The sequence below is a fragment of the Bos javanicus genome, chromosome 14 (genome assembly GCF_032452875.1).
Source record: "Bos javanicus breed banteng chromosome 14, ARS-OSU_banteng_1.0, whole genome shotgun sequence".
NCBI classification, from domain to species: Eukaryota; Metazoa; Chordata; class Mammalia; order Artiodactyla; family Bovidae; genus Bos; species Bos javanicus.
Window position 1 is genome coordinate 67,355 of NC_083881.1, and position 26,453 is coordinate 93,807.

The window sequence follows — 26,453 nt, forward strand, 5'->3', positions numbered from 1 at the left end:
ATATGTTTAACCCCAGAGAAATTTACTATTATATTTTTCTTTATGTGTTAAAAATCTTTAATCTTTCCCAGGCCAATTCTGCTGTTATCATATGACTGCCATAACCCAATCAATGATTTGTTTAGTTTTTTTCTTTTTTTAATTTCTTTCTATGTAGCCTGTGTTCTCATATAATTATATTCTATTTTGGAGACATTTAGTACTCTAAGCATTATACTCATTCAGGAATCATTTATATATAATACCACTACTGAGAAATACTATTCTTTCTTATTTTCCAGATAAAGAAACTGAAGTTCTAAAGGATAAAGCTAATCTCCCATAATCAAATTTACTCAAGTTGTTGAGCAAAGACTTCAGCTGACACTTCAGAACATTCCTGGGTGTACACTGATCACACTGCTTCACTAGCTTAGGTTGAGCAATCTTGAGCTTCTTTCACTCCACCTTCTCATGTTTCATTGCTCAATTTTAATTCTTCTTTATTTTTATCTTTTAAATCAAGATCCATGGTTCTGAGTGAAGGAAATCAGAGCTCTGTAATCATGTTCATCCTCTTGGGCTTCTCAGAATACCCGCACCTCCTGGCACCCCTTTTCCTGGTGTTCTTGACCATTTACAGTCACTCTGGTGGGGAACCTTGGCGTAATAGTGATCATAAGGACAAGTCTCAAACTCCACACACCCATGTACTTTTTTCTTAGCCATCTATCCTTTTTGGATATTTGTTCTTCCAGTGTATTTACACCCAAACTCCTAGATATCTTGGTACTGGAAGACAGAGTTATCTCTTTCAAAGGATGCATGGCACAGTTTTTCTTTGGCTGTGCGTTTGTGATTACAGAGATGTCCATGCTAGCAGCGACGGCCTATGACCGGTTTGTGGCTGTTTGTAACCCCTGCTCTACACAGCTGCTGTGTCTCCTAAGCTCTGCAGCCTTCTGGTTGCTGGGACTTACACGTGGGGTGGAATGTGTTCCTTGACAATCACATGTTCTCTTTTGGAGCTGTCCTTCTGCCGTTCTATGTCATACATCACTTTGGCTGTGAGTATTCTGCCATCATCTCTGCTTCCTGTTCTGACACCCATTTCAGTCAACTGACGTGTTTCATTTCTACTCTCAATGAGGTGTGTGTAGCCTCCTGATTATCTTCACCTCCTACGTTTTCACAGTTGTCACGATCATCAAGATGCCTTCAGCTGCTGGACTCCGAAAAGCCGTCTCCACCTGTGCCTCCCACCTGACCGCCATCACCATTCTCCAGGGGACTGTTCTGTTCCTTCATTGTGTACCCAACTCCAAAAGCTCATGGCTCCTCGTCAGAGTAGCCACTGTGTTTTTTACTGTCATGATTCCTATGCTGAACCCCCTTATCTATAGCCTTAGGAATAAAGGTGTGAAAGAGACAGTCAGGAGTTTGATAACCATGAAACTGCTTTCTCCCTCAATATAATTCAGAAGTCCAATAGGACTGAAAAATCACTTGAATTAAAGTCAAGCTGTGTATAACTCAAATAAATATGTTTATGTTCATATTATGCCTAATAATTTTCTTACATATTTCTGATGCTAGTTTACCTTTATTTTAAATAAATATATGATTATGTTTCAAATAAATTGTATGTTGCATTTTACATTTTTTTGATGGTCAGGATGAGGTACAATTATTTCTGAGTTAATATAGAAATAATACATTATGGAAGTCAGAGTGATGAGAAGATATATATTGTTAGAGACTCACTTCTTATGCTACAGTTTATGTTGTGATTTGTAACTGTTGCAAACACAGATGATGACTCTGTTTAGTGTCAGGGTTAAGGTTAGGGTTAGGGTTAAATTTGTACTCAGATTCTCATAACTAACTCTTTTGATTCAGTTCTATAAAATGCAACTTTTAGCTTTTCTCAAAACTTTATTTTACTCCAGGTAAAATGAGGACTTTTGAGTTTTCATTATAAAAATATTACCTGATTTTAAGCAAGAAGATCCTGAAAATAATATCTAGTCTCTGTATGCATCACTAATTTTTTGAATACCAGTATAATATAGTTCAATAAAAGGTGTTTAAGATGATACTGAATACTGAGAAAAAGTTAAACGTATTTCTAAGGAGATATAATGATTACCCAGTGATAAAGCCCAAGTTAAGAACTGCTCTATTTTCTCTTCTTCTGACATATATACTCGTTCATGTCTCAGGTTTGCATTCATAATCCAAAAAAGAAGAAATGCTCTTTATCAATAATGAAGTATGAAAAAATTATAATAGATTAACAGAGATGTTTTTGAATAACTGGGCCTAATCATGAATCTACCTCATTCGGTTTAATTAGTCTTTCTTATATTCCTTTGAAGTACCTGCCATTACCACATATTCTTTATGATAACGTTGAAGTAAATCTCACTATCCATTAGAGCAACTTCTGACATCTTTTCTTCACTGTAAGTGGATCCTGTTTATCCTTGACCGTTTCATTTTCACACAGACTTCAGTATTTATTTTGTTCATTCTTTTAAACCCTGAGACTCTTAGGGGCTCTAAAATTTACATCACCTGTTCTTTAGCTCTGCGTGTTAAAGCATGCTTGACGGTAGCCATGCCCTCTCTGCTTCATTCATCTACACTCCTTCGTAATGATAAGATCATATTAGCTGGTTTTTACTTTGCCATTGTTTTAATTTATTTATTTTTATTTTTGGCTGTGCTGCCCAGCATGTGAGATCTTAGCTTCCCAACCAGGGATAAAGCCCGTGCTCCCTGCAGTGGAAGCAAAGAATCTTAACCCCTGGAACACCAGGGAAATCCCACCATTGTTTTTATTGATGTGACTTTGCCATTTGATTTATTTCTTATTGTCATTACTATGATTGATTCAGTTTCTGAGGGAAAAGAGAGACAACAAAGCCATGTTATATACTGAGTTTGACATACTGAATTAAAAATAATCCAAACTGTATCTCTTTCTTTACTGATTAGGGGAAAAAATGGGCATAGGTAAAATTATACAGGCATGGCAGATAAGATATATTGTGAAGAATCATTAATAAGAGATTATAAATCTTAGTGAAATAAACACCTTCCTTGAAAAAACATAGCATTCAATCTTATACAATAAAAATGGAAAATCTAGGTAAAGTCTTATCTATTAAAGTATTGAATGTCTGTGTGTACTTGGTCATGTCTGACTCTTTGTGACCCCATGGACTTTAGCCTGCCAGGCTTCTCTGTCCATGGGATTTTCCTGGCAAGAATACTGGAGTGGGTGGCCATGCTCTTCTCCAAGAGATATCCCTGACCCAGGATCGAACCCCCATCTCCTGTGTCTTCTATATTGCAGGTGAATTCTTTACCACTGAGTCACTGGGGAAGCCCAAAGTAATGGAATTTGTTTTCAAAAACTTCCTAACAAAGAAATCCTATGCCCTGTTTATTATGTTGGTGAATTTCTCAAAACATTTAAGAAATATTGTCAATCATGCACAAATCTGTCTAGAGAATAAATTGAGAGGATACTTAATAATGCATTATATTCATTGAGTTTTTAACAATCAATTCAAACAAAGCTATTATAAGAAATAAATTTATAGATCAATCTTTCTCATGAGGTTAGATAATGAATATTCAAGACAGAATATTAACACACTGAGTTTTATTCCAGAAACTGAAAAGTGGTTTAACAGTCATGAATTAATAGCCACAAATCAACATATTAAAGCAAAAGGGAAGATATATCATTCTTGCAATTTACAGTTCTAGAAAAATAATTTGGTTAAATACAAAACTCCTTCCATTCTGAATGGATGACTTTTCTCAACTCACATTTAATAAAATTGTTATTAGCTATAAGAAACTTTAAGTAATCCTCATATTAACTACTAAAATTACTGTGATTAATTTTAAAATACTTTGGCTGTAATACTATGTATATATCTAAACCTACATCTCCCCAAGAATGTACAAATCCAAAGGCAGTCCCCTAGAGTTTTACTTGAAAAGTTCATATTTCCTTGATGGCTGTGACAAATATTTCTAGTATCCATGTGTTGAATAGAAATTAACCTCTTCCTGATAAGAATGTGCGTGGCTCAAATGGTAAAGAATCCACCTTCAAGGCAGGAGACCTGGGTTCAGTCCCTAGATTGGGAAGACTCCCTGGAGAAGGGAATGGTCAGCCATTACAGCAGTCTTGCCTGGAGAATTCCATGGACAGAGGAGCCTGGCGGACTACAGTCCATGGGGTCCCAAAGAATCAGGTATGACTGAGTGATTAACACTTTCACTTTCTTGTTAGAGTACAGAATGTCAGAAATAGGCTATCATTGTGAAAAATATGGCCTGCTGACCATGAATACTAGAAATGGCTTGCCTTTGGTGTAATTAAGGTATTCAGGGGTTACAGCTTAGCTATCAATAGTTTATTTTTAATCTTCATGCTTGCAGGAGACCTGTGTTCGATCCCTGGGCCGGGAAGATGCCCTGGAGAAGGAAATGGCGACCCACTTCAGTATTCTTGACTGGAGAATTCCATGGACAGAGGAGCCTGGTGGGCTACAGCCCATGGGGTCACAAGAGTTGGACACGACCGAGAGACTAACACACACACATACATGCGTGCATGAATAAGTCTTACAAATTATACTTTAAAAAGTCATTTCTATTTGCTCACCATTAGAATACAATGATGCAATTGATATTTTTATATATACTCATTTACGCACCACTACTGCATTCAGTTATTATTTTTTCATATTTTGGTTGCAGATTCCTTAGAACTTTCTATATACAGAATCTAGCTGGCAAGTAAAGACAGTTTTACTTTCTACTTTCCAGTAATTATAATTTTCTTTCCTTATTCAGCAAAAAGTTAAAATAAGATGTTGAATAAAAGTGGTTGAGGACATTAGTTTTTTGGTTGTTTTTATACACAGGGTTAGGAGAAAATCAAGTTATTTTACTTTATGTAGAGAAGACTCTATACATGGACATCACCAGATGGTCAACACCGAAATCAGATTGATTATATTCTTTGCAGCCAAAGATGGAGAAGCTCTATACAGTCAGCAAAAACAAGACCAGGAGCTGACTGTGGCTCAGACCATGAACTCCTTATTGCCAAATTCAGACTTAAATTGAAGAAAGCAGGGAAAAGCACTAGACCATTCAGGTATGACCTAAATCAAATCCCTTATGATTATACAGTGGAAGTGAGAAATAGATTTAAGGCCTAGATCTGATAGATAGAGTGCCTGATGAACTATGGAATGAGGTTCGTGACATTGTACAGGAGACAGGGATCAAGACCATTCCCATAGAAAAGAAAAGCAAAAAAGCAAAATGGCTGTCTGGGGAGGCCTTACAAATAGCTGTGAAAAGAAGAGAAGCAAAAAGCAAAGGAGAAAAGGAAAGATATAAGCATCTGAATGCAGAGTTCCAAAGAATAGCAAGAAGAGATAAGAAAGCCTTCTTCAGAGATCAATGCAAAGAAATAGAGGAAAACAACAGAATGGCAAAGACTAGGGATCTCTTCAAGAAAATCAGAGATACCAAAGGAACATTTCATGCAAAGATGAGCTCGATAAAGGACAGAAATGGTATGGACCTAACAGAAGCAGAAGATATTAAGAAGAGATGGCAAGAATACACAGAAGAACTGTACAAAAAAGATCTTCACGACCCAGATAATCACAATGGTGTGATTACTGACCTAGAGCCAGACATCCTGGAATGTGAAGTCAAGTGGGCCTTAGAAAGCATCACTACAATCAAAGCTAGTGGAGGTGATGGAATTCCAGTTGAGTTATTTCAAATCCTGAAAGATGATGCTGTGAAAGTGCTGCACTCAATATGCCAGCAAATATGGAAAACTCAGCAGTGGCCACAGGACTGGAAAAGGCCAGTTTTCATTCCAATCCCAAGTAAAGGCAATGCCAAAGAATGCTCAAACTACCACACAATTGCACTCATCTCACATGCTAGTAAAGTAATGCTCAAAATTCTCCAAGCCAGGCTTCAGCAATATGTGAACCATGAACTTCCTGATGTTCAAGTTGGTTTTAGAAAGGGCAGAGGAACCAGAGATCAAATTGTCAACATCCGCTGGATCATGGAAAAAGCAAGAGAGTTCCAGAAAAACGTCTATTTCTGCTTTATTGACTATGCCAAAGCCTTTGACTGTGTGGATCACAATAAACTGTGGAAAATTCTGAAAGAGATGGGATTACCAGACCACCTGATCTGTCTCTTGAGAAATCTGTATGCAGGTCAGGAAGCAACAGTTAGAACTGGACATGGAACAACAGACTTGTTCCAAATAGGAAAAGGAGTACGTCAAGGCTGTATATTGTCACCCTGCTTATTTAACTTATATGCAGAGTACATCATGAGAAACGCTGGACTGGAAGAAACACAAGCTGGAATCAAGATTGCCAGGAGAAATATCAATAACCTCAGATATGCAGATGACACCACCCTTATGGCAGAAAGTGAAAAGGAACTCAAAAGCCTCTTGATGAAAGTTAAAGTGGAGAGTGAAAAAGTTGGCTTAAAGTTCAACATTCAGAAAACAAAGATCATGGCATCTGGTCCCATCGCTTCATGGGAAATAGATGGGGAAACAGTGGAAACAGTGTCAGACTTTATTTTTCTGGGCTCCAAAATCACTGCAGATGGTGACTGCATCCATGAAATTAAAAGACGCTTACTCCTTGGAAGGAAAGTTATGAACAACCTAGATAGCATATTGAAAAGCAGAGACATTACTTTGCCAACAAAGGTCTGTCCAGTCAAGGCTATGGTTTTTCCTGTGGTCATGTATGGATGTGAGAGTTGGACTGTGAAGAAGGCTGAGCACCGAAGAATTGATGCTTTTGAACTGTGGTGTTGGAGAAGACTCTTGAGAGTCCCTTGGACTGCAAGGAGATCCAACCAGTCCATTCTGAAGGAGATCAGCCCTGGGATTTCTTTGGAAGGAATGATGCTAAAGCTGAAACTCCAGGCTTTGGCCACCTCATGCAAAGAGTTGACTCATTGGAAAAGACTCTGATGCTGGGAGGGATTGGGGGCAGGAGGAGAAGGGGACGACAGAGGATGAGATGGCTGGATGGCATCACTGACTCAATGGATGTGAGTCTCAGTGAACTCCGGGAGTTGGTGATGGACAGGGAGGCCTGGCGTACTTCGATTCATGGGGTCACAAAGAGTCGGACAAAACTGAGCGACTGATCTGATCTGATCTGATCTGAGGATTTCTTTTCTGTTTTCTGCTTTTACATTAAACATAATGCTAGCTAGAGGTACTTTTGTAGATGATCTTTATCAGATTGAAGCAATTTTCTTATATATCTTGTTTGCTGCTATACAGGTAATTGTTTTTGTTCCTCCCCTCCCCCCTCAAGTCATTATTTATTTTCGTATCATATACTGTGATATTTTATTTTCTAATATTTTATTCAGTATTTCTGTAATGAAATACATTAGTTATCTTGATTTTTTTTTTTTTTTGCAACATCTTTGTCTGGTTTTGTTGTTGATGGTTGTTGGTTAGTTACTAAGTCATATCTCTTTTACAACCCCATGGATGATAGCCTGCCAAGCTCCTCTATCCATGGGATTCTCCAGGCAAGAATACTGGGGTGGATTGCCATTTCCTTCTACAGGGGATCTTCCTGATCCAGGGATAAAACATGTGTCCTCTGCCTGTCAGATGGATTCTTTACCTCTGAACCACCAGGGAAACCCATGAAACACCAGAGATGTCCCAAAACTCAGAAAATGATTAGAAATATTGGTGGTGGCTCCTCCTCACTGTAGGGGACACCCACACCCTTTCTTTCCTGGTGTGCCTCTCTGCCTTGCTTCGATCTTACCTAAACAGTTTCTCTGCCTGCTCTCCCACTTGTGCTATGTCTCTAAAAAAAAACTTCATACCTTCATTTACAATTTTTGCCTCCTTGAGAAATGCATTTTTTACTGGGGACAAAAATATATTTATATACTGATGGTTGCCAGTAACCCGCTTGTCAGCTATCAGTTTTTAAACTATAGAGTGCCGGGAGCCGGCATGTTGCATATTGAGTGCATATTGCATATTGAGTGCAGCACTTTCCACAGCATCATCTTTCAGGATCTGGAATAGCTCAACTAGAATTTTATCACTGCCGGGAGCCAGCGTGAGGAGCTCCACCCATGACAACGGTCATGAGGAAAGAGGCTCGGCATACGCAGAGGCGGGATCAAGCCTCAGGAGTCCCCCTGGAAATTCTCGAGCATCTACCCACAAAACCAGAGTCTGCCTACTTTCTGCTTTGTGCTTTCACCTACACCTCTGACTTTATGGGGGGCTGTCCCCCACTACCTCTCTCTGAAAAAGAGTTAGCTTACAGCTCCAGTTACTAATTCCTGGGTGTGACAGTGTTTCAACCTACAAACTCCCTTGGAAGTCCTCTAGCCTGCCTGAATAGGTTTTTCCGGCCACATGTGATTGCTCAGAGCCTCCCAACTGTGAGAGGCATGAGATGTTCTAAACTGTCTAAATACCGATTCCTTTGAGCAGTTAAAAGATTGATTAGAAATTGTATTGGTGAAGGGATTTTCACTTGTTGGGCCAATGTTTGCTGCTAAGTCTCCATATCCCTTACCTGCTGTGTCCCTGGCAGTGTATTGATTAATATAATTGGTGTAAATGGTAGCTTTAATGTTTGTAACCTGGGACCCTTGAGTTAATTCTTTTTCTTGTTATAGCCCACCACACGTTTGCTCTGTAGGAATGCAATTTTATCTAATGCTTTTGGAGGGTGGCGCTTGACTTATCACCTTTAGAGAAAAATAAGTTTTCTGAAGAAAGGGTCTTAAAATGTTAACAGGCCTCCGGGCCAGAAGATGATGCAAATCACCTAAACTTTTGCATATGATAAGTTTGCAGGAAGAAAGCCTGGCTTACTGCATGACTCTACCCCTTCCCCCATTATCCTCTATGCATAACTTAAGGTATAAAAACTACTTTGGAAAATAAAGTGCGGGCCTTGTTCACCAAAACTTGGGTCTCCCCATGTTCTTTCTCTTACCTTCTGGCTGAATTATTCAGCCTCTTTTCTCCACTGAATTTCCTCACTGAGCTATCCTCATTCTATTACTCTTTATATCCTTAATTAACGTTTAATTAAGCAGTTGTTTCCTGATCCTCGCCGACGCCCTCCCTACTTCGAATTCCCTGGATCCACCAGGGCTGGGCCCCGGCAATAGAGTTATGATTCACACATTCTAAACTAATTAATCATTTTCAGGTTTTGCACTTTGTTGATTGAATTGTCTTTGCCTCTTCAACCAAATCCTGGGCTCCTGAAGGTCAGGAAGCAGGCCAAAGAATTCTACCATTGTACTTGCACAGCGCTGGGTTCTAGATATTTGTAGCTGAAAATCAAATCCAGAAATCTTTGGTTTCTATCATAGAGGTTTCTTAGACCCTCTGTCAGAATCACTTGCGAAATCAGTTGAACTCACGGATATTTGGCAGAGAAACCCAGGAATGTTCATTTTAAACAAGCCTCTTGGAATATTCTTATGTACATGGATGTTTGGGAATTAGAACGCTGTCACATACAAATAAACACAATCCTAAGTACATGTTTCACACAAGGTATAGGCAAGATAGTAACAGCATCAAGTTTAAATAACATTTCCAGTCTTATTTCCTCCTCTAGCCCCTCCTCCCCTTCCTGTCTGAATCACCCTCCTGGAGCAAAATCTTAATCAAGTCCCCTTTCAACTAAAACCTTCCCAATTGTGAGACTATAAAACCCATGATAGGGTACTCTTTCTACCCCCTTCTGATGCCTATGTCAGAAGCTTTCTCTATCTCCTTTATACTTTAATAAAACGTTATTACACAAAAGCTCTGAGCGATCAAGCCTCGTCTCTGGCCCTGGATTGAATTCTTCTCCTTCGGGGGCCAAGAATCCCGGTGTATTCGCGTGATTCAACAGCAACCTTTCATCTTGGGGGCTCATCCGGGATCCTTCAGGACAAGATGGACCTGATAACCTATGTGAGCTTACTTCTGCTGACTCCAAATATCCTGAGTCTGCCGTTGGATCCTCAAGACAATGTCTTCCTGTCCTGGGCTCACTCCTATGCTGCATTCCACAATCGATCTAACTGCTGGGTCTGTGGAGCGCTCCCCTCTTCATCAGTGGAAGGCTTCCCGTGGTGGACATCCCCACTTCAAGGAAAAGACTTTCTCCAAGTCTGTGAATACCTTCGACAACAATCACATGCGATGCCTCTTCTTCATCTGATGACATCTACCTACCCTAAAATGGACTGGTGCAACACTTTGTACTCTAACTATGGACATAATGTTTTAAAAACTTTTAATTTTGATTATACATTGTCTCGGTTCAATGACTATTTTGCTACATATAAGGTAAACAGGTCTAGATCTAATGGTTTTTTACCTGACGTTTATCAAATATGAGATGAGGTTACATGGCTAACTCCTGAAAAAGGACGTTTAATATCTACTGCCTCTATATGCTGGGAACAAACAGAGCCATCCCCAAAAGTTAGCCAACAACTTACTTACAATGATTGGAAACAATTGGGATATTTGTCTCAGGAAACATGCAATGTAATCATTCCCGTGTTTTCCAATCCCAGTTCAGGTTCTCCCTTTGTCTGGCCAAGCACAAATTGAGACTGGATATCTCAGTCGCGCTGGCTTGCTCCAAACGAGACTTATTAGATATGTGGCTCTTACCTATGGTCATGGCTTCCCCCTGGTTGGATAGGGAGATGTACCCTGGGTCTAGCCTTTACTCACGGCTTTATATTTTCAGAGCTTCCAAAAAAGCCTGCTAATTTACCCCACCTTAAAACTCGGTGGGCAAGGTCTGTATTTCATTGGTATGATTATTTGGTTACAGCGTTTGTTCCCTCTTTGAGAACTACAGATGTTATGTTACGAGTGGATGCTTTGACTAATTTTACTCAGCAGACATTACAAGATTCTCAAAAGGCTATTTCAGCTCTTAATGCTGAACAAGCACAAATTAGAAAGGTGGTTTTACAAAACAGATTGGCTCTAGATATTCTGACAGCTACAAAAGGAGGAACTTGTGCCATTGTTCATACCCAATGCTGTACATATACACCTGATATGAGCACGAATGTTACTCATTTTACCAGCCACATGAACAAGATGATTAGGGCCATGGATACTCCTGAAGCCTCAATTGCCTCACTTTGAGAAACGTTAACTAGTTCCCCATGGTGGACAACTATCTTAATTACAATAAATCTGGTTGTTTTGTTCTTGCAAAAAAAAAAAAAAAAACCCATGATCATAAGCTTATCCTTTAAGAATCTTTATGGCCCAGTTGCAATCAAAAGACATAACTTTTTAACTAAGAGCACAAATTCTGTGGCCAGAATGACTGAATCAAATCCCAATGCCTCCAGTTTGAGTATGAGCTATATTAATGGGATGAAGAAAAAGTGTTGCATATATCTCTTATTGCTCTGTTTATTCAAATATCCATGCATGTTTTTTTGGTGCTATTTGTTACTTAAATGCTTGACAGAATTTACCATTTAATAGTATGGACCTGGGGTTCTCTTTGTGGGAAGATTTTTAACTGAAAATTCAATTTCATAAGAAGATAGAGGCTATTCATATTTTGTATTTCATGTTTATTTGTATGGTTCAAATGATTTTTCTACATCAACTAAGTAGTCAAATTTTTTGGAAGAAAATTCTACATAATACTCTCTAATTATTTTTTCTACATTGACAGCATCTGTAATGAAGTCCCATTTTTTTTTCTTGAGTAGCAATTGTGTTATGATCTGTTATTTTTAATCAATTTATCTATCAGATGATTGATTTTATGTATCATTTTAAACATCAGAATTTTAGTTTTGCTCAATCCCTTATTTCTACTTCACTGTCCATTTTCTATTTTTGATCACCATTCTCATCTTTTCCTCCTTCTATTTATTGTGAGATTAAAAACTGTGTTTGCTTTCTTATCTTCTTGTAATGGAATCACAAATCATCAAGTTTCTTCTCGTAAGTAAAACATTCAAGCAAGTGGGTGCTATTTTAAATAGAATGAGATATAAATGGAAAGATTACAAAGATGTTGACCTCATGAGTGACAAGTAGAAGTCTAAACTAGTCCTTAAGATTCCCCACCACTTGGTGCACACATATCTTCAACTAGCCATTCAATTACACATTAATCTGGGAGCTGCTGGCAAATAATTTCAAATTATAACTAGTTTTAAATCAGTTGATCATGAGAAAAGAAGACTATCCTGATTGGTGAGTCTCATATAATCCGATGATTTGTTAAAAACACTTGAATCCCTCTTTAAAGAGATGTGTGAATTATAAGAGGGTGTTGAAAGAGAGATTTTAAGTGTGAGAGTGACTTGAGAGGAGAAAACAAAGCAGATACCTAGGAGTGGATTCTAGGAACTGTGAATAACCCCAAAACAGATGTCAAGGAAACAAGACCTTATTCCTACAACTTCAAGGAACTGCATTATCCCAACAACATGAAATGAGCTTGGAAGAGAACCAGTTTCTAGATGAGAAACTTGATGACACTTTGATTTCAGCCTTGTGGTAACTTGAAAAGAGGGACCAGGTGTATTGTGCCTAACTTTGGGCATACAAAATTGTGAATTAATAAATGAGTATTTTTCAAGCCACTGAATCTGCAGCAGTTTATTATGATGAAATAGACCATTAATATACCACACAATTCAGCAAACCTATCAATTGCATTATCGAAAAATGTATATTCAACAAATTTTAATAAAACAGGAAAACATTGAGATACAATAATAACTGCAAATGCCAGAATATCATATTTCTATTCAGTGTGATATTGAATATGTTTTTTTACAAATATAGATGTTCAAATAAGAAAACTTAGAGGAAAGACTTGAAATAAACATAACACTATGCTTGGTCTATGGGACAGTAATTGTGATTTTCTCTTTCTGAATTTTGGAATTCACGTCTTCCATGATAAATATAAACAGGTTGATTGCTAGTGTTATTTTTCTAAGATGAGAAGATAAACATGCTCAAGCTTCCTATATTATATTTTAAATCATAAAATATAGGAATACAGGATTTTCATTAACTTGTCTTGTTTGTAGCTCATGGAAAACAACCCAATCAAAATTCTCTGGGGTGTGAATCCCCAGGTCACTCAGGTAGACGTAAATATACAGCATGGTCCCTAAGTTTAGTTTGCAAGTATTGCTTACCCTTGAGAGTGTCTCTATTTTTTAATGAGAAAAAAATGTAATTTTCTTGATGACTTTACTGAAATATACTTTGGAAGAAGTTACAATACTCTTATTACAAGCTACCACAATTTTAATTAAATGTAAGTATTTTTTTAAATACTTTTCAAGATTCTTATTTAAATTAAAGAAGTCTTCAGTAAATCAGTCTATAAAGACTATATGGCTTCTCGTGAGTTGTGTAAGTGATTTACTTTAATTCTGATGTGGGAAACTTTGAAATTAACCATAATTTTGGCAGAGAAGCGCCTATGCAACCCCAGTAGCAATGAAATGGTACTCATTTAATTCATTAAAGGGTAAGAATACAAGATATTGAACTTATTTCTTATATCTTTAATATTCATGGGATGCATCTAGTTTTGAACTTTGCTCATATAGCTGAATGATGTCTTTGGTGGACATTCAAGTAGTAGTTATTTGTTTTCAATTAAAAATAATTTTAAAAAATAGGGAAATATTAAAAAGAAATCTATAAAACTGTAGAGGAATATGAAAGACTTTGCATTAATTTTTTTGAGTTTAAAATCATTCAGGTAAAAGCAAGTTGGAACAGTACAGCAAATTTGAGTTCTGAATTAAACCCCAAAGTAGTCTGAAATATGTTGCCTGGTATTTGATATTAAAAGGTAATTATGCTTTTATATATCAAAATGTGTGTATTTTGTGCACAAAAATAAAAATTCCTGCAGTGAGTAAAATGAAAGAAGTAGCTATCAAGCAATCTAGGTAATGCAGTGATACTGTGCATGCCAAGTTGCTTCAGTCCTTTCTGACTCTTAATAAACCACCCTATGGACTATAGCCCACCAGGCTCCTCTATCCATGGGATTCTCCAAGCAAGAATACATACACACCTCCAGGGGATTTTCCCAACCCAGGGATAGAACCCGTGTCTCTTATGTCTGCTGCATTGGTAGTTTAGTTCTTTTAGAGATCACAGAAATCCAGACAGAAGTGTTCAGTTTGCAGGTAATTTGTATGGAGATGATTTTGAATATGGGTAAGCATTTGAGCATGATTTTAAACTAAAATTGAATGAAAATTAGTCCTGAAGGATGGCTGTAGGTAGGCTAAATAAAGATAGCTGCTGAGTAGATGGGTGGTAGCTAGCAATAAAGATGGGAGTGTATTTTGAAGAATATGTTCATTTTGCCCTAATTACATTTTTCACAGCCTTAACCTTGGATGGAAAGGAAATCATAGAGATACAGACAAGGACAGGGAAAAATGGACAAAATGAAGTTTATCCCTTGATGGCTTGAGACATTAATGGAAATGTACAGCTAAGAAGGAAACATTAGAAAATAAGTAAGTAAGAAAAAGATTTCCTCTGTGTATGCATTTTTTTCTACTTCTTAGTCACTATTTGCACCATTTCAGACTTCGTAAAATTATAGGCAGTGCTACATTGTAGAATATTTTGGGGTCAAATATTTCAAATTAAAAGTAAACATGAAAAACAGCATTAGAAATACAAGAGAAGAAACTAAATTTGGTGGGGGCCATTTATTACATGTGAAATTAAAGTCTTAAATGTTTTAGAAAATAATTAAAGTTGGACTTCCCTGATAGCTCAGCTGGTAAAAAATCCGCCTGCAATGCATGGGACCCCAGTTTGATTTCTGGGTCGGGAAGATCTGCTGGAGAAGGGATAGGCTACCCACTCAAGTATTTCTGGTCTTCTCTTGTGACTCAGCTGGTAAAGAATCTACCTGTAATGTGGAAGACCTGGGTCCAATCCCTGGGTTGGGAAGATCCCCTGGAGAAGGGAATGGCTACCCACTCCAGTATTCTAAACTAAATTTGGTGGGGGGCATTTATTATGTGTAAAATTAAAGTCTTAAATGTTTTAGAAAATAATTCACTAATTTAAGTTATATTTTATACATAACTGTGTAGTAAAAGCAAATTCTTAGAATTATATTCTATAGGTTAGGTTTCAGAGAGCTTAACTTGTCAGAAACATATTAATAAGTGACTGAGGTTAAATTTTAAGGCAAGTTGACTTGATTAAAGAGTCTAGATTGTTAACAAGACATCATTCATATTCTCTAGGAGATACAATATGTGACTTTTTACCAAGGTTTGGCCAGTTGGTGAAATCATTAAGGGAATGTAAACCTGAGGCTTCTCTGATGAGGTGGGTTCTGGATCTCTCAGTTGTGTGACTGGCGACTCCATGGCCTATAGCCCTCCAGGTTCCTCTGTCATCAGATTTCACCAGCAAGGATCCTGGAGTGGGTTGCCAGTTCTTTCTCCTGGGGATATTCCTGACCCAGGGATTGAACTCATGTCCCTTGCATCTCCTGCATTGTCAGGAGGATTCTTTATCACCGCACTACCTGGGAAGCCTCTCTCTGATTGGAGAGCACTAAGGAAAAGTGAGAGAAAAACAGGACATCTTGAGCAGGTAGAAAGGCCTGAACAAACATAAGAATTTGCAAGCACAATCAACAAGTTCAATTAAATGAAGCTAAAGAAAGGAATTCTCCATGTGGAGAAAAGGGAGACAGAGCTGGGAGAAATTCAAACAAGGACATTTTCTGAGTCACCGTGACACTCAGCTCTTCCCAGTCCATCCTCTCCTTGCCTCTCCATCAGAAGCTGACTTGCACTCTCCACACCTGTAGACACACAGTATACCATTTGGGCTCCAACTGTGTCTTATTCGTATTCCTGGGAAATCCCAGACTTCACCACTGCAGACCAGTCCCCTGTCCAGGCTGGGAAAAAAAAAAAATACCCTCTATTTCTGTCATGTCTGGTTGCTTAGGGTGAACTCTGGTTTTCTCTGGCAAAAACCATAGTGATGGATGAGAGAAGTCAGAATCACCTTCATCCTCTCAGGCTTCTCAGAATACCCACAGCTCCAGGTGCCCCTATTCTTAGTCTTCTTCACTGTCTATACAGTCTCTGTGGTGGGGAACCTGGGTATGATTGTGACCATCAGAATCAATCCCAAACTTCACACCCCCGTGTACTTCTTTCTCAGCCATCTCTCCTTTCTTGATTTTTGTTACTCTTCTATAACCACACCCAAACTCTTAGAGATCTTGGTTATGGACACAAGGACTATTTCCTACATGGGTTGCATGCTGCAGTTCTTCTTTGATTGCACACTTGTGATCACGGAGATGTTCATGTTAGCAGTGATGGCCTATGACTGGTTTGTGGCTGTTTGTAACCTCCTGCTCTACACAGTTGCTGTGTCTCCTAAGCTCTGCAGCCTCCTGGTCACTGGAACTTACACATGGGGTGGAACGTGGTCCTTGACAATCACATGTTCTCTTTTGGAGCTGTCCTTCTATGGTTCTAACGTCATATATCACTTTGGCTGTGAGCATTCTGCAATCGTCTCTGCCTCTTGCTCTGACTCTTACTTCAGTCAGATGACATGTTTTATCATTTCTACTCTCAATGAGGTGTGTTGCCTCCTGATTATTCTCACCTCCTATGTTTTCATAATTGTCACATTATCAAGATGCCTTCAGCTGGTGGACTCCGAAAAGCCTTCTCCACCTGTGCCTCCCACCTGACTGCCATCACCATTTTCCATGGGGTCATCCTTCTTCGCTACTGGGTACCCAACTCCAGAAGCTCATGGCTCTTCATCAAAGTAGCCACTGTGCTTTTCACAGTAGTGATCCCCATGCTAAATCCCCTATCTACAGCCTTAGAAATAATGATGTGAAGGAGACCATCAGAAAATTAGTCAACACCAAAATCTTTTCTCACCTAATGTAATTTTGAATGAGAAGAGAGATAGAGGAGAGCACTTTCTTAAATGTACTTTACACAGTGTGTTGATGGTTATTACATTTTTCTTCAAATGTGTGCTTATTCGCTGATTAGTGTGATCTTTGAGACCCCTTGGGGTTAGAGTCCATGGGGAATCTCCAGCGAAGAATACTGGAGTGGGAAGAGTGTCATGCTCTCTTCCAGGGGATCTTCCCAAGCCATGGATGGAACTCATGTCTCCTGAAGTGCGTGTTGATTCTTTAGTGACTGAGACACAATGGGATACAATCTATATATACATATAGATTGTGGATACAATATATATATTGTGTATATATATATGTAGATACAATCTATATACAATATATACATTATTATATATACAATATATATGTATTATATATATTGTATTATAATATATATATATTATATTGTATTATACATTATATATTGTACAATATATATTGTACAATATACATTATTATATATAATATATATGTATTATATATATTGTATTATAATATATATATTATATTGTATTATACATTATATATTGTACAATATATAATGTATAATATACATTATACATTATTATATATACATATATATGTATATACTATATATATCTATATATATATATATAGATATAGATATATATATATAGATTGTGGATACAATATGCTGCTGCTAAGTCACTTCAGTCGTGTCCGACTCTGTGCGACCCCATAGATGGCAGCCTACCAGGTTCCCCCATCCCTGGGATTCTCCAGGCAAGAACACTGGAGTGGCTTGCCATTTCCTTCTCCATGATACAATATATATACATATATATATATATATATATATATATATATATAATATGATATATATGTGATTTTTATAATGTGATTTTTAAACTGCAATGTGATTTTAAAATATCAACTTCAGTTTAAAAGAAAAAAAGAAATAAAATTATGTTTATGTCTCACTTTAAGAGAGTTATAGGCTAAATAATGATCATCTAACACTGTCCATGGGCTTCCCTGGTGGCTCAGATGGTAAAGAATCCCCCTGCAATATGGGAGACCTGGGTTCTTTACCTGGGTACGGAAGATCACCTACAGGAGGGCATGACAACCCACTCCAGTATTCTTGCCTGGAAAATCCCCATGGACAGAGGAGCCTGGTGGGCTATAGTCCATGGGGTCACAAAGAGTCGGATAAGACTGAGTGACTAAGCACAGTACAGCAAAAGACTATCCACATCCTAAAATCCTCAGAATTTGCAAATGATTTCTGTTCCATGTCTTCTTTCTTTTTTTTCTCTTCCTTTCATTTCCTTTCTCTTTTTCTCACTCTCAAATTATGAAATGTGATAAATAGACAAGTAATTCTGTATAATAATCCTGTATGTTGCTTTCTCCAAGAAATTAAAGACATTATCAGCTCTTTACAGCATTTCTTTAAGCATTTTTCTAGTCACTGTGCCTCTCTGATGCCTCTAGGAGCAAACTTCATTGCTGTGTTCAAAACTTATTATTCTAAACAGAGAATAGGTTCAGTTCAGTTCAGTTGCTCAGTTGTGTCCGACTCTTTGTGACCCCATGAATCGCAGCATGCCAGGCCTCCCTGTCCATCACCATCCCCTGGAGTTCACTCAGACTCATGTCCATCAAGTCAGTGATGCCATCCAGCCATCTCATCCTCTGTCATCCCCTTCTCCTCCTGCCCCCAATCCCTCCTAGCATCGGTCTTTTCCAATGAGTCAACTCTTCGCATGAGGTGGCCAAAGTACTGGAATTTCAGCTTTAGCATCATTCCTTCCAAAGAAATCCCAGGGCTGATCTCCTTTAGAATGGGCTGGTTGGATCTCCTTGCAGTCCAAGGGACTCTCAAGAGTCTTCTCCAACACCACAGTTCAAAAGCATCAATTCTTTGGCGCTCAGCTTTCTTCATAGTCCAACTCTTACATCCATACATGACCACTGGAAAAACCATAGCATTGACTAGATGGACCTTTGTTGGCAAAGTAATGTCTCTGCTTTTCAATATGCTATCTAGGTTGGTCATAACTTTTATGAGAGTTAAAATTTAACTTTGTTGCTTTTGAAATTTGTATTATTAAAATTTTAGAGTATATTCCCTTATGTCTGGCTTATTTGGCTCAGCATTTTTTTTTCAAAAGAATTTTTAAGTGATTGAGTATAACAGTAGTTCCATTTTTGTTGCTGAAGAATGTTCCACAAAATAAATATATTGATATGATAATATGTTTATTCATACTTCTACTACAAATGGAATTTGGCTATTTCCTCTTCTTTATTGAAGTATTATTTATTTTGCTGCTGCGTCTCTTCAGTCGTGTCCGACTCTGTGCAACCCCCATGGACTGTAGCCTACCAGCTTCTCCGTCCATGGGATTCTCCAGGCAAGAACACTGGAGTGGGTTGCCATTTCCTTCTCCAATGCATGAAGGTGGAAAGTGAAAGTGAAGTCGCTCAGTAGTGTCTGACTCTTAGCGACCCCATGGACTGCAGCCTACCAGGCTCTTCCGTCCATGGGATTTTCCAGGCAAGAATACTGGAGTGGGGTGCCATTGCCTTCTCCATTATTTATTTACAGTGTTATAATAATTTTAGATGCACAACACAGTGATTCATTATGTTTTTAGACTATACACTATTAAAACTTAGTGTCTCAGTGGGTAAAGAACCTGTCTGCAATGCAGGTGATGCCAGAGATATGGGTTTGATTCCTGGGTGGGGAAGATCCCCTGGAGGAGGGCATGGCAACCCAATCCCATGGGCAGAGGAGCCTGGTGGGCTACAGTCCATGGGGTCACAAAGAGTTGGACATGACTGAAGTGACTGAGCACAGTACAGCACACAAAGGATAATAGCTAGAACTTACGGTGCTAGGCAGTGGTATCCTTGTAGCTTATCTATTTTATACAGAGTATTTTGTAGACTTTATACTCCTAAATTGCCCCTCCTCCTTTCTTTATAAAGTCTGCAAATAACAATTTTTGGAGAGAATTGGAGTAAAGAGAAACCTTGCGCATTGTGGGTGAGAATGTAAATTGGTAGAGCCAATTGCATACTGTATGGAAAACAGTATGGAGTTTTGCACACAAACACACACACAAAAGCTAAATATAGAACTACCATATGAGCCAGCAATTTCACTCCTGGTTATTTCACCTTTTTTATCTTTAATGGAAATGCTGCATGAACATTTTTACACAAGTATGTGCTGCATTGTCCATGAGCACTCACTGGGTGAGGTATGCCCTGTCTCTGAATGTTCTAGATCAAAGGTGCTTGTTTCTGATCTTTTGCTGAAGTGAAGTGAAGTGAAGTGAAGTCACTCAGTTGTGTCCGACTCTTTGCGACCCCATGGACTGTAGCCTACCAGGCTCCTTCATCCATGGAATTCTCCAGGCAAGAGTACTGGAGTGGATTGCCATTTCCTTTTCCAGGGGATCTTCCCAACCCAGGGATCAAACCTGGGTATCCTGCATTCCAGGCTGACGCTTTAACCTCTGAGCCAAAGATCTTTTGCTAGGTGCCATTAAACAATTTTCTAAAAGAGATGTATTAGTTTAAATTCCAACTATATTACATGTGGGTTCTAATTATTGTCCATTCTTGCCAATATTTAATACTGTCATAGCAGACATTTTAGTATTTTGAGGTTGGTGGATGAGTAGGGGTACTTCATTTTGGTGATGAATTCAATTCCACTTTACTAATGTGGTTGAATTCCTATAATTTAGTTATTAGTCATTTGACTTGTCTTACTTCTTTGTGAAGGTCCTATTCAGGTTTTTTTTTTTTTACCTATTTTTCTATTAGGTTGTTAATATTTTATTATGAAATATGTATTTCATTATGCATTCTAAATAAAAGTCCTTTGATGTATGTATAATGAATATTTTCTCCTAGATTGTGGCTTGTCTATTCACTTGGTTGGTGATGTATTTAGGTGCACACATTTCCTTATGTTTAATGAATTAATGTTTATCAAACTGTTTCTTTACACAGTGAGGTACTTATAATATCTTATTTAAGATCCACTTCTTACCTCCAAAATAATAAAGATACTATCATACTTTATGTGCTAAGTTATCACAAATTTCACACAGTATTATATTTTCTATTCTACTTCCTCTATTTTCAATTCAGGGTTTTATTTTCTCTTTTTACATTGATTTTTATATTTATTTCAAACTGCAAGTAATTTTTGATGGGGCACGACTATAATTTAATTTTATATTTTGACTTATTGGTGTATATTTACCCTAGAAATACTTATTGAAAAATGCACTCATTTTAACACTGCTTTGTGGTGCCAGAATATTCATAAAGTAAATATCAGTATATCTATACTTCTGTTCCTAGACTTTCTGTATGCTTCTAGCTATTTTATAATCAGAACTACCCTTAACTAATAGGCTTTAACATCAAGTTGAGCAACTCTTAAAAAGTTACTTTTTATCTTGCAGAGTGTTTAAGATATTCTTTATTTTTACCTTTTAAAACAAACTTTAGAATTATTCTTGTTTAGATTTAGTGTAGAAAAACAGTAGAATTGTAGATCTATTTGTAAAGAATGATGTTTGCATCCTCAAGTCTTCCAAATCATAAGCATGCTACATTATTATGTTAATTTAGATCTACTTCATGTTTTACAATATAAGATATATCATATTTTTATAAAGTTGTTACATATATTTTTAAATTAATCTGGATGTGTGATTATTTTTCATACTATTTTAAATGTCATTTGTAAAATGTTTATTGTTTTTCAATTAGGATTCAATGCATTTTGGCAACTCTAACAATATTTTTTAATAATTTTATAATTTATTTGTAGATTATTTTTGATTTTCAGAATGCATATCATACAATCTCTAATTAAACATTTTCTGGATATGTTGTTTCCAGTGTTATTCTTTTTATTTTTTTCCTGTGTTTGGTTAACTAGCTGAAAACATTAGTACAATTCTGAATAAATAGTAAAAGTGGGTACCCTTGACTTCCTCATCTAACAAGGAAACATTTCATGCTTAAAATGTTAAACAAAGTTATCTCACATATTTGTTTTGTATGTGTCTGTTTGTTATATTTTGTTTTTTAGTGAGTGAATGTTGAATTTATCAAGTTAATTTTCCTCATTTTAACGCCTAAAGGAGTTACCATATTTTGATATGGTAACGTGTATTTTTAAAAATTTTCTAATATCAAAATATGTGTTTTTTCCTAAGAAAAGTACTATAGTCATTATATATTTACCTTTTTATTAGTTGATTGGTTTAGTGTGTCAATATTTTATGTATAATTTCCAGGCCCCAACATGAGGAGAAGGAATGGAAGCTGAGTCAGCCAGACTCCCTGACAGGAGGTGATGAAGCTGACAGTCTGGTGAAACCAAAGTAGGTAGAGATCACACATCAGAACTGCAGAGAGGAGAGAGTGGAACAGAGAGAAAAAGGACCCTGGAGATCTGAGGAGGAGCCCCTCAGGTACTCAGCAGAGGAACAAACAGCGCCCATCTAGGAGAAACCACCTGAGACCAGGGAGAAACCATCTGAAAAGACTATAGGAACCTGTGACTGGTGCTCACTCAGTCCCAGGAATTCTATCTATTCTCATGAGCCAGGCTGGAAAAACTTCTCCTTACAGTAGAATGAACAGGGTAGTCAGTAAGGTCTTGCCTCCAAGGCAGGAAATAATCAGCCCTAGCTCCAGGGTCCCTCTGGATGCACCTATTAAATCACAAGAAGCAAGAGCAGAGAAGGATCTCTGGAAAACTCTCAATATTTGGAAACTAAATCACACAGATCTAAATAACCCTTGGATAAAAGAGGTAATAAAAAGAAGAATTACAAAGTATTTTGAACTGAATGAAAATGAAAATGTAAGACCAGCAGACATTTTAGGAAATTGACACCCTGATGCTAAAATTCATGTAGAAAGAAGGGTAAAAAATAAAACAAGATGAAGCTAGACAATCGTGACCTTTAACCATGAAGCAAAGAGAAGTAACAGTTGGGCTTTAAGCAAAAGGGTAACATGATGAGATCTGAATTTTTAAAAATAGATAATCATTATAGTTGCCGTGTGGATTGAGGTTCCAGGAGGTAGAATGGCAGGGAAAGAAGTTCTGAGATTATTTCAGTTATTCCAGGAGGAAAGTGATGCTAACCTGACCTTGGATGAAGGCACAGGAAAGAAGAGTCAACAGAAGGTACAGTGAGTGAGAATGATCATAGGCCTGTGGTGCAGAGTATACACTCACGTTCATGTTCTTTTAATACAGAACCTATTTCTGAGATGCCCAGCACTGTAACACATCCCTGGCTCTAGAGCAGTACTAGACATATATTACTACTACACCATACACAAACAGGCTTTGTATTTATATTTACACTGCAGTCCTACCTTTACACCCTGTGTCAAGTTCTTCAATTAGCAACATGGAATTCTTATAGTAAAGCAACTTGCCATCCTCAGAAGCTGTTTCAGATGACTGAGTTAAGTCATCACGGTCATCCACAGAATTAATTTGTTCTTTGACCTACACATAAATAATACTATTTCATAATGTCCTTAAAATATTTATAGAACATACTAGTTGTACAAAGATGATAAACATATCTTCATTAAAGCAAAAACAGACACTTTTTAAAAGGACAGATTCTTTTTATCAAAAGGATAACTTTATCAATAGTGTTTCTAAATTAAGTTGTCAAAGTATATGTCTCTACAACAAAGGAAGATTTTATATTTTGCTACTATTCCTTTTACAAAGTATTTTTTACTAGGAAAATATTTTTTATAGTTAACTTTTTGACTATACCTGGTTATTTTCATTAGATGTCTTCTTTGCAGGCCTGAAAAAACAAATGATTCTTTTCAGGCTAATATTAAATACTTAAAAATACAAACACCTAAACTTTGTTTTTTATATAAAATCTTTGCATTTGCATTGGTAAGTACTTTTTTATAAAAGGATTAAAACAATAAAGAAGAGTAACATTAAAGGACAAACAAAATACATTTATAATACTAATAAAACATTTAATTTAGATCAAAGAAAAGGAAAAACACAACATTACTTGCATTATGTGAAGGGAACCAGTATACCAGGATTTCTTGCAGTTGTTATTTTCAATAAGAACTATGTTTTGCAGCAATAAAACCTATCTGGGATGTATTCCTTAAGTCTTTATAAGAAAGAAACCCATTTTTAATAACCATGATATTAGCCTTCTGAGGACTTCCTATGCAACTGCTATGCATTATTATAAGCACTTTATATGTCTTAACGGCATTTTAATCCTCACAAACATTCTGGGAGGTAGGTAATACATTAGGTCCTCTACATAGGAAGAAACGGAGCACAGAAAGGCTGAGCACAGAAAGCCCACACAGCAGGTCACCAACAGATCCAGAGTTCAAAGTCAGGAAATCTGGCTTCAACACTGCGGTTCGAAAATATGCTGAGAAAGTAATATTTAAATAAGTCTTCTTAAGGAATATGATAGCAAATGAATCTATATTATTATTCCATGTCCAGTTATAACTATAAATAATACTTTCTGAATCTTAACACGTTTCTCAAAAAATAAAAAGACTTTAGAGGTAGGCAATATTGGAAACCTACTTTCACTAAACACTTGCTTTTGTAAAGAAATTTATCAGTAGGCATTCATTCAACCATTCTGCTGTTTATTCATGAATCTGATATACACTTATTGAATACACAATATGTGTTAATAACACTCTTACTATGGGAAGCATAGTTTTTCTAATTTAGAACTTTATAAACCAAAATTAATAATTTGTGAAAGATTGTTAGTAGTTTTTTTTTCTGTGGAATATAAACAAAATTTTTCCCTTTTGCTTAGAATCTATAAACAACTATGACGTTGATACGATGTAATGTTTCAGAGTACCTTACAAAATCATAGCTACTCACGATGTTACTATCAACTAGAATCATCAAGGAATGATCAAATCCTATTCAGCATAGCCTAAGTGTTTGTAAGTTCATGATTATATAATTTTTTAAAATCTATGTAGGATAGAATTAACTGAACTAATCATCTACACATACAATTACATAGGAATATTACACTTCAGAACCAACAAACAAGCCCTTACCATAAAACTATATATAACAGACGTATTATGTACAATTAGTTTACTGTAATAGTTTAAAGATAATGTCATACAATCAATAAGCTTTCTAATACTGGAAATGCAAACAAGATTAACTCAATTAACACATCCTCTTCTGGCTCATTTCTAACAGCATACATACTCTAAAAGCTCCCATCTTAACATAAAACAAGAAACTCCTTTGAACTCCACATTCCTCTTCAGTTACCATCTAGTTCTCTATTGCCTGTCCCAGCAAATATTCCCTCCAGGGCTGTTTACATGTATTCACTACAGTCCAGCTTTCAAGGAGACTATTTACTGAAACGATTTCTGGCCAAAGGCACTGGTCCTCAACTTTAATCTTTCAGCAGTGTTTTCCACTATAGTTGAGGAATCACTTGCCTTGGCCTGTACACTATATTATGCTGCTCCATTTCCAGAAGTATTCAGTGCTTATTTCTTCCTCTAGAAATAAAAAATTTGTAGATATTACCTGTCATCATCCTGATCCACTTCACTTAAAATGCTGTCATCATTAACATGCAGCAGACCTCCAGTCAGTGAATCGGTCTTTTCAAATATTGGTGCAATCACACATTCTTCTGGTGTCCATTTGCTATTGTCCTTTTTCTTTACTCCTTTCTATGCACGCCAGGATCGCCACTTTAAAAAAATCCAGAAAAAAGCCAATTCAACTGAATAAAAAAGCAATTCTTGCAAAATTCCTACTCTTACCCATCTTAAATCATTAATTCACAAAATAGTTATTAAGTACCAACCATAGGCAAGAAAACACAAATTCTTGCCTCAAAGACAGATATACAATTATGATATGATGTGATATGTAAGAGTTGATATATGAAAGTTATCAGTGATATAAGGAAGGCTTTACAGAAGAAGTGAAGAGAGAAGGTTACAAAGAAAAAAAAAAGGGAGAAAATCATTCTACTTGGAGATTAGAATACAGAGCACAAAGATCAGGCATGTGGCATCTAGGCTGTTTCCTAGGAACCTGGAAGGAACAGTATGAAACACATGAAAGAAAGCAGAGAGGTGCATCTTTGGACACTGGGAAGAACCTCAAGGGCTACACTGGAAACCTAGAGTTCACTGCCTAAACACAATGACTCTTACCCATGGGAGTCATAATTAGATTTACACTATACTTTCTGTTTCGCTTTTAAATACAATAATGCTTAATTTAGGGATTTCCCTGATGGTCCAGTACTTAGGAGTCTGCCTGCC

The 26,453-nt window shown here is 37.0% G+C and overlaps 2 pseudogenes; both read left to right on the top strand.

Annotated features, from left to right (window-relative positions):
- Positions 1-460: 460 nt before the first annotated feature.
- Positions 461-1,500, top strand: LOC133260196 (olfactory receptor 1165-like; annotated as a pseudogene).
- Positions 1,501-9,819: 8,319 nt separating this feature from the next.
- On the top strand, positions 9,820-17,067 carry LOC133260246 (olfactory receptor 1165-like; annotated as a pseudogene).
- The last annotated feature ends 9,386 nt before the right edge of the window (positions 17,068-26,453 follow it).